The sequence below is a fragment of the Panthera uncia genome (genome assembly GCF_023721935.1).
Source record: "Panthera uncia isolate 11264 chromosome D3 unlocalized genomic scaffold, Puncia_PCG_1.0 HiC_scaffold_8, whole genome shotgun sequence".
Classification (NCBI taxonomy): Eukaryota; Metazoa; Chordata; class Mammalia; order Carnivora; family Felidae; genus Panthera; species Panthera uncia.
In genome coordinates, this window is record NW_026057586.1 from 19,969,660 (window position 1) to 19,979,755 (window position 10,096).

The following is a 10,096-nucleotide window of genomic DNA, read 5'->3' on the forward strand; positions in this document are numbered from 1 at the left end:
CCAAATGTTGGGATTTTTTTCTTTTTGGTTGGATTGTTTGCAGATATTTAAATTTTATGAAATTTCCAAAGATTTTGGTTGATAACCCCTTTTTTCTTCCCAATGATTTGAGATGTTCTTATGTTCTTACTGTGTGTTTTAAATATATATAAAAGAGCCACAAGCATTTAGTCTTTTAGTTATTATATTTGACATATAACTAAAAAGGGGGAAAATGAGCTTGGGCACCCACTTCAGTGTCTGTTGTATAGTCTATTAACATGATGTTTTACTTAAAAGGACCACATTAAACATTAAGCTTCAACTTTGGTTCACTTTTCAAAGGGAAATTAAACTGTTGGAGAACCTAAAATAGTATCCAAAAGCTAAGAAGAACCTTATAATGTTAGAAATGAAGGAGGGAAGAATATCCAAATGAATTGAAACAGGGAATCTTTTTTTTTTTTTTTTTTTTTTTTTTTCCTTGCAATTGGATCTCCTATAAAACCAAGTGCAATTTTTATTCTAAGCTTCAATCGTAGACCTTTTTTCTCTGGACTAACAGCCTAAGACATGACATTTGCGAGCCACTTTAAAGGAGACCATGAAAACAACAAAAGCTGGTGTGCATCTTATATTCAAATGACTCCCAGGACCACACATTTTAAATTGCACTTGGGCTCCTTAATGCTCTGCCAGCCAGAAGACCTCATGTTCAATAAGGCAGACTCCTACTTCAAACTAGTTACAAGTCTACATGTTCACTGGTCATGGCATGTGTCGTAAAGAAATGTGGCCAGTCTGGAAAGGACTCGAAGGGCAAAAAGAGCTTGAAATTGGCAAAATTTGATGAACAAATGTGGCCTCAAATCTTCAGGAAAGGAAGGCTCAGTACCACAGCTGGGAAAAACACTAGTTACAACCTTAAGTACACTGAGGGGCAGCCTTAGAAATACATTGGGTGCTGTGTGGGCAAAACAGTCAACCAGCCAGCCACTATCTAGGTATTTTCTTTGAATGCTAGACATTATGGTACTGAATTTGTGCCTAAATATGGCAAGTATCTTATACTTGAGGTTTTTTGCCATGGAAGGTGTGTATCTAAAGCAGTGCTTCTTGACATTTTTGAGTTGAGATCCTTTAAGGATGAGGGAAACCCTGTATAGAGAAAAGTACATATGAATATCATATTCCATTTTAAGGTGTTGATGAATCTCTAGAATCTAGGCATGGACACTTGTTCACAGATCCTAACTTAAGAAAATCTGGTATCTGGTAACTAAAGCTTCAGTGCTTGGACAAGGAATAGAACCAGTCCAATTTACCTTGATTGAGACGGCTGAGCTTAACCAGAAGCCGACTGGTGTCTGGCTTTACTGGGTAAAAGAAAGACCCTTTGTGTAACACAGAAAATAATATAGTCCTCATTCACATCTGTTACACTATATTTAGAAGTCAAATGGCTTTGACGTTGGCATGAACATTTTTGTAAGAGGAAGCAGAAACTTGCCAAGTGCAAAGTGAAAATGCTCATGCAGAATCAGACCTGCTGGCTTGAGATTTTTGATGGTAACCAGCCCATGGGTGAGGAACTCTTGTTCTTAAGCAAAAATGACAAAATTTTAAAGAATAGGACAACTTGATTTTTGTGAGGAATCATCTTATTTTACATGTCCTTATTTGTGAGTTCAGTCAGGACATTTTAAAGATGAAGAAATGAAGTCCATGTGATACGCTCAAGTCCTCAGAGCTAAAACAAACTGCCACTCTCCTAACTTTGAACCCAGTGGTCACTCCCAAATGACCAGTCTGGCTTCACATTTTAACATGATGCCCCCTCCCCACCCCTGTCCAACCAGCTGTATCCAGGTACATTTTTTGTTTGTTTTGCTTTTATCTTTCCTGCTGCCTTTTCATAAATTTTTTTATAGGAGGGTTTCTAAACTTCCCTGCAGTTCTCATTTTCAACCTTGTATTACAAATTGTTAGGATATAACTAGATGTGAGAATAAGAGACTGCTAGCCAAACTAAAATTTGCACTCTGGCCCACTTTTTCTAAAATAAACTTTCTATTCTGGAATAACTTTAGATTTACAGAACGGTTGCAAAGATAATACATAGCATTCCCATAAACCCTTCACCCAGCTTCTCTTAAGGGTAAAATGTTACATAAGCATGGCACGTTTGTCAAAAATTAACATTACTACTTTATTGGAATTTCACCAGTTTTTCACTAGTGTCCCTATTCTCTTCAAAATTTCATCCAGGGTCCTACTTGCTGTGGGATCTGACCCACTTTTAGTCTCAGTGCTAACGAAGGCACATAACTGGACTTCGCAACAGCTCATCTCTCAAGATCTTATCAAAGAGAGTAACATTCATGCAACACCCAACTGAACCATAGTAAGAAGACAGGTAGGAAGTAAGACAGGTAGAGAAAGTAAGGAGAGATGTATAGCACCCACAAACTGAAAACTTTAAATAGTGAATCACAGGTAATTTATCTATCAATGAATTTATTACTGAGTGCTGATTGGGTCGAAAGCACTGGGGATAGCCAAAAGATAAGAGTCCCTATCTTTAAGACATCCAGTTGGAAGGAAACAAATGCATCTGTATAACCAGCAGTAATTTCCATGAGACCAGAGAAAAACAGGCTGGGGAGCCATGGGGAGAGGCACTGGGATGGGTTCCATAGGAGACAGGACATCCGTAAAAATGACCCTTGAAATATGAGGTGCATTTTGTCAGGCAGAGCAGATAATGGATTTAAAATACTGGCAAGTTTTCCTGGGCTGTAAAGAAGCAGAATTGTAGGAACACAGTTTTGGTAGATTAAACCAGGACAATGCATTTTTCAAATTTGCATCACCATACCATCTCTCAAACAACAATACCTGGAAACTCTTGGTTGACCATTTTGGTCTATAGAATTATCTGGGGCTTGTGTGTGCAGAGCCCTGTCGGTGAGGAGGAATAGAAGTGACCATATCCTTACAACTGATAACTCCAAGGATCTGGAGAGAATCTAGGACAACATGCAAATTCTACAGAAAAGGCAGTGAGGCCCTGGGAAATCAGTACAGCCGCATATTTCACGCAACTAGCTTCCCGACTCCATGCCCAAGAGCCCTTTGCAATATGCCACTATGTCAATAAAATGGTACTCTTGCCCTCCAGAAGCCCACAATCCACAAGCATGTATAAGCAACTGAAAAGGAACAAATATAACTAAAGGGGGCTGTAGATGCCTAGAACGGAGGATGCCTAGAATGGGTTGGGGTTGATGCTGGGAAGTCTCCTTGGGGATGACACGGGGTCTGATAGCCAAATGGAAGGAGGGAAGGATTCAGTCTGGAAAGTCTTCCTGAAGTTGGTGAAAAGTATTGGGGGATGGGAAAGATGTAATTTGCTGCAGAGAGCATTGTAGCTGGTGAGAGGTGTGGGCACTGGGTTAGGAACCTGTTGGCAATGGATCTACAGAGGGTGGGCGGCAAAGCACACCTGGATAAAAAGATCCTGTGGGTGAGGCAATGCTATCATTACTGTTTTATTAATTTTTACCAAGCCTTGCTCTAAAAGGCATTAACAGCAGTAAGATGAGAAAAGTTTTCCTTTCTTTCCCACTACCACAAATATAAGCTAACTGATCAGGGCCTTAACCACATCATGTCACTTATAAGATAAATTCTGTTGAGCAAGCCACTTCACTCATCACCCTCACTTGTGAAATGGGGCTCATTGTACCTGCATCTTGGAGTAAATAGCATAATGTATGTGGTATGGTCCATCCAATGTTGGCACACAGGAGATGTCAATGCATTATAAAGAAATTGCAGGGCATATAAATATTCATACATCCATGCTTGCTTGGATCATAGGACTGTAGCATTGGCCTCTATTTGCAACTTCCTGCCCTGGCCTCTTCCCTAGTTCTTCCCTCATAGGCAGTGGAGTTACCTGGATCATGCTGTGCATGTTCCCAGAATCTATTATGACTTCTTTTCTCTTCCATTTAATGAAACTCGTCCCTAGCTAGCGTTAGAAAAATCTGGAGACAGGGGCACATGGGTGGCTCAGTCAGTTAGGCATCTGACTCTGGATTTCAGCTCAGGTCATGATCTCATGGTTCATGAGTTTGAGCCCCGAGTTGGGCTCTGCTTGGGACTCTGTCTCCCACCCCACTCCCGCCTCTATCCCGCAGCCCCCCCCCCCACTCTCTCATGTGTGCACGTACTCTCTCACTCTCTCAAAATAAATAAACTTTTCAAAAAAGAAGAGAAAAATCTGGAAACGGAAGGAGCTACCTGATAGTGTGTTCATGCAGAGGCTCAACTTCATGACAGCTCTGTTTCCAAAATGAGGGCACTTCCACAAACATGATTTCATGAAACCTCATGGCAAACCTAAGAAACCCCTGTTATCATCCGCACCTTAAAAAGAGAGCAAGCAAGGCTCTGAGGGCTATGGTCAGTTCAAGTCTCCAGAACAAAATCCTCACAGCAAATCTGGATCTGTTTGATGCCGAAGTCCATGGACATTTCAGCAGCCCTCAGCTGGAACTGGGATGGATTCATTGGCTGGATTACAGTATGTCTAATGTCCCTCCTGATATGGGATATGGCTCCACTTGTGGGATTGTAGGCCCATCACCGTGTGTTTCTAATGATGTTCAGCTTCTGTAAACTTTGCCTGAACCAGACACCCCAGTAGCACCCAAAACCTGCACATCCCTGAACCTTTACTCATCCCAAGGGTGCTTCTCTTCATCTTTAACTCAAACACATCATTTCCATTGTCTATATTTTTCTTAAGATCATCCCATCAACTTAAAAAAATTAATAGCATGTGGAGATCACAGATCATAGATCAAAACCACTGTGTCAGGTACTGGGAAGAAAACAAACTTGTGACCACAAACCTTAAAATCCCTTACAGACATAAAGCATGCAAAGAAACATATTGAAAAGGAAGGCACTGGAATCTTTGGACACTTTCTTGAGACCATTATATACATCAAAAAAATACATATTTCAACATACTAAATAATACAAAATAACACTTCTCTCCTCCAACAACTGTGCTTTTTAAAATCCACATAGTTCTGTCACCTGGCTATTATTATTATCCCCATGTCACAGATGAAGACATTGAAGCCAGGAGGAGTTATTAGGTAAATGGCAAGTGGGCAATATTGGAAGCCAGACCACCTGACTCCTGATCCTGAAATCAGTCAAATTTTTGCTGTGTGACATGGTTGCTGGAATTAATAAGCAACTTATTTTCACAATAACTCAATGAGAACACAAAACCCACAGGCATTCGATCAACTTACTAAGATCATGCTTCCAGGAAGTGACCAAGATGGGATTAAAGGCAGAATGACCTGACCCCAAATTTAGCATTCAGTGCCCTAGACCATACTGTCTTTCCAGAGGGAGCCATAAAGGGAAGGAAGGTGAATACAAGACAGCACATATCATAGCCCCTGGCCCAAGGAGAGCATCATTTTGATGAAAAGATCACAAGGAGTTAATCACCTGAAATACCCAGTGCAAGAAGGGGTCACTAAAGATGTATCCATCTATCCCTCTGCCAACACTTAGAGCATTGTGGAAGCTCCTCTTTCTGAATTGCTGGAGGCCAGACAGCTAATGGCCCAGCCTGGAGGCAGAGCAGGTCTCCTCACAACTCACCCAGGGAACTCTCCCAATGAAATAGTTCATTAGATGCCTCCATTATCATCCTATTGTAGTTTTTTCTTTCTTTTTTCTTTCTTTCTTTTTTTTTTTTAGAGAGAGAAAGCATATGAGCAGGGGAGAGGGGCAGAGGGAGAGAGAAAGAATCTCCACGCTCAGCATGGAGCTCAACATTGGGCTTGATCCTACAACTCTGGGATCATGACCTGAGCCCAGATCAAGAGCCGGATGCTCAACCTTCTGAGCCACCTGGGTGCCCCATCATCCTATTTTAAAAGGTCACTGCATCCTGTCACTAGACAGATCAAATGTTTATTCATTCCTCAAACCTCTGGTGAGCACCTGTTGAGTAAGTGTTGGGTGTGCAACAGTGATCATGGTATAACCCTTGCCTAGAAATTGACAGGAGGAGAGATCCTGGGGGAAGAGTCACAAACTTGGGGGGGGGGGGATGCTGGGGAGGGAAGAGTGGGACCAGAAGTGAGAAAGAAGGAAATGTGCAATAGTGGAGATGTGCCTGGAGTGCTTTGAGCATGTGGAAGAGGGTCTGGGGACTGAGGAAGCAGTAGAGAGTTGTTCTAGAAGACTTCACATGTAGATACCTGTAACCAATAGAAGGCAAGGCTTCGCATGACTGGGTAGTTACTGGCACAGAACATTTTATTCAAAATCAGGAACATAATGGGATTGGTTGGTTATTTCTGTGTTAGAGAACTTGGGAAAAAGAAAGTGATGAATTAAGGGCTTTAAATTCCCATCTCAACATCTACAAAAGGGACCCAAAAGCAGTTTTTCTGCTGCCCTGAAGGATATGTTTTCTTCTTCTGGAGACCAAGATTTCATTTGAAAAACAAATAAAAGTCTAACCCTTCAGGTAGCTGAGTTACAAAGTGAATTTCCAACCTCTATTCAGGGTCTCTTGTTAAAGTTAGGGCATCCACTGAGAAGGAATGGGATCCTGGAAATTGTGATGGGAATGGGGACACACTGAAATGGGGGGATGGAAACATACTGGGATGGGGGATGGGGACATACTGGGATGGGGGGCTGGGGATCACTAGGATGAGAGATGTGGACATCCTGGGATGGGCAATGGCAACATACTGGAATAGGGGTGGGGACATACTGGGATGGGGGATGGGACTTATTAGGATGGGGGTGGAGACTTACTGGGATAGAAGTGTAGGGCCATACCAAGATGGGGTGTGGGGACATACTGAAATGGGGGTTTAGGAAATGGGGACACACTGGGATGGGGTGGTGAGGACATACTGGGATGGGGGGATAGAGACACCCTAGAATGGTGCATTCGGAGGAAACTCAGGACTTTGAGCTCCTACATTCTGCCAAGCCTTCTTTGCCAGTAGATGCGATCCTTCTCAGCCTACCTAGGAGGCTAGTCATCCCTTGCCTGAAGAACTTAAAGTGGCCTCCATTGAGGAAGATGCTTAGAAGCTAACTGCACCACCTCTTTTGCTTCTAAACATACAAACCAGACTCAAATTCCAGGTGGCCCTGAAGGTACACTGTGACCCATTAGGAAGTGTGCTACACACCAAAAGAATTTGATGATTTTGTCAAATTATATTGATGGAAACCCAGAGAACATGTGTAGGAATGGGTCTTAAGGGTGTGGGACCGAGGAAAAAGTACTCTATGATCAGGCCAAATATACTGCTCTGGGCTCAGCAAGCAGAGAATTCAAATTCAGTGTTTAAGTTCAGGAGGCTAGGAATGGCTCTCACTGTTTTCTTGGTTGGTTGACTAAAACATGCACCCAAAGCAGGCCTCCACTAAATGAAGTCCAAATGGCAGAACGTCTTTGATATCCTGCAGAGGAAGGCATCCAAAAGCTTACGGAAATCAGAACACTAGTGTGTATTTAATCATATAAAATCTGTTCGCCTCCCCTGGAAGGATCCAAGGACATGACCTTCACAATATTCGTAAATAAATTTCTGGGACCCCTATCCCAGCATCACTCAGAGAATGGGAACAACAGGATCCAGGGTTGGTCAGGGCCTGGTGGCAGCACGTAATCTCCAAATGTGAGGTAGGGCTGGTCACTATAAGGGACAATGGAGTCAAAGTAGTGATCAGAACAGCCTGACTTACAGAGACCCAAGGACCTACCCAGTTGATTGTGGTGTCGCCAGGAGAGAGATTGATGGGCAAGCTGCTAGATTCTCACGTGATCTGTGTAAGTGGAAATGTGCTGGTTCTGGAACGCTGGAAGGCCTGAAGTCGAAGGTCTGGAAGTCTGAGCTGAATCACCAGAACAGTCACAGCCACTCCGTCAACTCCCAGATTTAAGCCAGCTCGTGGACCAGGAGCATTGTGAACAAAGGGCAGCCAGAGGAAGGACCCTACCATACAGCCGAGATCCACACCATCAACCTTCCTCCAAATCCTCTGCAAAGGGACCTGAGGCTATTTACAAGAGTGATCTGGTACTGAGGAAGGAGAAGTAATCAGACTTTTCGGAGGTCCCCCACCCTGGCTCTGCACCAATACTAATTCCTGGAAACCCAAAATAACATTGTAAAATCACACTGGAAATTTGGGAAAATTATATCGATTGCGGTGAGCTTGATAGCTTCCCAATACTTGAAGGCTTTATCTGAGGAATTCAGTGGTGATATTAATCAATGTGATTTTTTTTTTTTGTGGTGTAATCTTTCAATATTAGGAAGATCTTCATGGCTTAGGGAACCAATAAATCAAATGAGCAATGCACGATGCTACGTATTCATGAATGGGTAAAAGAATTGTTCAAAGTGCAGGACAGACCCCTGCAGTTTAATATATCAGAGTACAGAAGTTCACTGATATGGTTTCAGAATCCATAAACCAGCTAACCTTTAAGATCTACTACCTGTCAAGTTTTGGTATAGTACCAAAAGAGAAAATCCACAATTATCTGAAAAGGCTTTTAAATACTCTTCCCTGTTTGAATTACACATCTGTGAGGCTGGATTTTCAAGCCTGCCACGGAGTAAAATCAGAAGCAGACAAGAGAATCCAAATGTGTTTTATGAAGACAGAAATTGATGAGATTTCCAAATATCAAAATAATACAATCTTCTTTTTTTGTTGTTTGTAAAATGTTTTCTTGGTTAAAAATTGGCTGCTTTAAAGATTTTTTAAAAATTTAGTTTTAATTTCTAATATGGTAAGTATATTAGACATTATAATCCACATGAATGAAAGCACTTTGGGGTCCTCAATATTCTTGAAGAATAAAAAAAAGTATCCCTCAGAAAATGTGATGGGTGTTGCTCTAGATCAGCCACATTCAGTTAAGTATATAAAATAACTAAACAAGGGGCTCCTGGGTGGCTCAGTTGGTTGAGCATCCGACTTCGGCTCAGGTCACGATCTCATGTCTCAAGGGTTCGAGTCCTGCATCAGGCTCTATGCTGACAGCTCAGAGCCTGGCACCTGCTTGGGATTCTGTGTCTTCCCCTCTCTCTGCCCCTCCCCCACTCATGCTCTGTCTCTGTCTCTCTCTCTCCTCTCTCTCTCAAAAATAAATAAACATTAAAAAAAAAAAGTAAAATAACTAAAGAAGACCAAGGGCAGGCTGGGCAACCCCTGAATTTAAGGAGTGAGGCTCATTTCTCATGCCAGAAATATTCATGTAGCAGCCTGCTTGCATTGCTGTGATACTGTGAATTATAACAAGAAACAAATGTTTGGTCTTTGTCCCTGTTTCTGGCACTGAGCTCCAAGAACCCCTTGGAATTTCCTAAGTGATGAGATTGATAAAAGTATCTTTGTTTTGCTAATGAGGTGACTTTGGGAATGCCCCCTTCCTCCCCCCACCCCCCTTACCTATGGGTGGTTGCCAGGGGGTCAACCACATGATTGGAAAGTTACAACTTTTGGTCCCACCCCCCGACCTCTGAGGGTCTGAGGAGTGGCAGGGAGCAGAGATTCAATCAATCACCTGAGACCAAGATTTAATCAACAATGCCTATGTAATGAACCCTCCATAAAAACCCAAAAGGACAGGCTTTGGACAATTTACAGGTTGGTGCACACGGGCTGATTTGGGGACAATGGCACACGCAGAGAGGGCATGGAAGCTCCGAGCTCCTTCTCCACATACCTTGCCCATACCTGGCCTCCCACATCTCTTCCATCTGACTTCCATCTCATTCCTGAGCTATAGCCTTTTGTAATAAACCAATAATCTAGTGAGTCAAACATTTCTCTGAGTTCTGTGAGCTGCTGTAGCAAATTCAACCAAGGAGGTCCCTTTATAGCCAGGGGGTCAGAAGCACAGGTGACAACCTGGGCTTGTGACTGGTCTCTGAAGTGCAAACATTAGGGGGTGGTCTTGTGGGACTGAACCCCTTTCCGGTGGCATCTGTGACTATCTCCACGTAGTGCTCGAACTGAGTTGAACTGTAGG